This window comes from Corvus brachyrhynchos, unplaced genomic scaffold (genome assembly GCF_000691975.1).
Source record: "Corvus brachyrhynchos isolate BGI_N302 unplaced genomic scaffold, ASM69197v1 scaffold126, whole genome shotgun sequence".
NCBI lineage: Eukaryota > Metazoa > Chordata > Aves > Passeriformes > Corvidae > Corvus > Corvus brachyrhynchos.
Window position 1 is genome coordinate 90,086 of NW_008239283.1, and position 1,635 is coordinate 91,720.

At 35.8% G+C, this 1,635-nt stretch overlaps 1 long non-coding RNA gene across 1 annotated transcript in view; it reads left to right on the forward strand.

The window, feature by feature from the left end:
- The window catches only part of LOC108448168, a 24,964-nt gene that overhangs the window by 4,149 nt on the left and 19,180 nt on the right, over positions 1-1,635 (forward strand). The window contains exon 2 of the long non-coding RNA XR_001863964.1: positions 1,207-1,259. This is a non-coding gene — a long non-coding RNA (uncharacterized LOC108448168). The remainder of the gene's footprint in view (positions 1-1,206; positions 1,260-1,635) is intronic.

Genomic DNA, 1,635 nt, shown 5'->3' on the forward strand with positions numbered 1-1,635 from the left:
TTTGTCTGGAATTCTCCCTCTGCAGTTCCAACGTCATTAGTAGCAGTCTGCTTCTATAATAGTGAGCTGTAGAACAGAATTAAAATAATAATAATAATAAAAAAAATCCTTTTATATGATAGATTTATGTCTGTTTTTAGAACTCCAGAGTAAACTGGTGGTAAAGAGTCCAGTGATGAGCTGTAGTGATTTTAAAAAGTTTTAATGACATGTTCCAACAGTGTCTATCTGTGGGTGGGAATAAGATGTGGCTCAGCTTTGGAGATCAGGAGTGTTTTTACATTTCCTAAATAAAAACTGCATCACTCAGACTGCAAAAGAGTTGTACAGTTGACACATGAAGTGTTTCTAATACAAAATTCTCTGTGGTTCTGTACCTTTTGGAGCTTGCCTCAAAGAAATTTCAATCTTTTCCTCTGGGAATTGAGTAACCTCTTCAAAAAACTCTGATTGCATTAGCTCAGATGTTAATTGGGCGAGAATTCGTACATTTGCTTATATCTATTTCGTTTATTTACTGTATATAAAACCTATAATCTGGACTTTGTGGTCTAACAGTTGTGTTTTCCAGGAACTGAAACTTCTAAGGTCAAATCTAATATTTACAACTTGAATAATTTGAGGTCGTACCATTTAGAAATTAGTAGAAAAATTGGGAGAATTATGGTATAGCTCTAGGAGCAGCTGTAGCAAATATAAATTGGAGTGCAATAAAAGGAGGACAGACAGGCTGGAAGAAAATTAGAGGAGATTATCAAAGATCACACTTAAAGCTTCTTTTATGCAATATTTTTATGAATGATCTTTCCGAAACCAAAAAAATCGATATTTTTTTTACACACAAAATTTGAAAACATCACCAGTTCAGATTTGAGATATACAGGAATAAGTAGACCATGCTGAACCAGTTTATAGGAGATTAAATTTAACACTGTTGAAATTTAGCTGCTAGCGGAAGAAATTTCCTAGGCACTGGAATTTCTCAGCACAGAACAACAGAGGGGAAAAAAGGATTTGATTGCACCAGGGTGTTAACAAATGATTGAGATCTACCAATACAAAACTATTATGAAGAAGATTAGACACAAGCAGAGATATTTCCAGAAGGAAAGATAATACAATTCTACAAGGCTTTTGTAATTTATTTTTCTCTCTCTTACAGCGTTGTTGTTTAATTTTCTTGTAATTTCTTTCTTCTTTCCCCAGGTTCTGTGGGATCAGTTTCCCTTATTGCATCCATCCTTTGGCATGAATTTACTGTAAGTACACTCAGAGTGATTATAGCTTATGACATATGTAACTTTACAGGTCCTAAAAATAAAATGAGGGATCTGAAATAACCCCTCCAATCCAAGAGGAGTTATGCAAAGACAGAGCTCTTACTCCAAGTGGAAACATGACAGTTTCTGGACTTCTCTGGAATGTCAGCCAAATATCTCAATGTCAGAGACATGTCCTGATTTTCCCTGGAAAAAAAACCAAACCAAACTTCTGCCTTTCTTTTGCCTCTGGCTCCTGGAGCTGAAATGAGGGTTTGGAGCTGTTACATGATGTGAGCTATTCCAGGGAAAACTCCTGATAACAGCTGGGTGCATCCTTCAGTGAAGGATCTCTGGAATGGAATTTTTCCTGCTG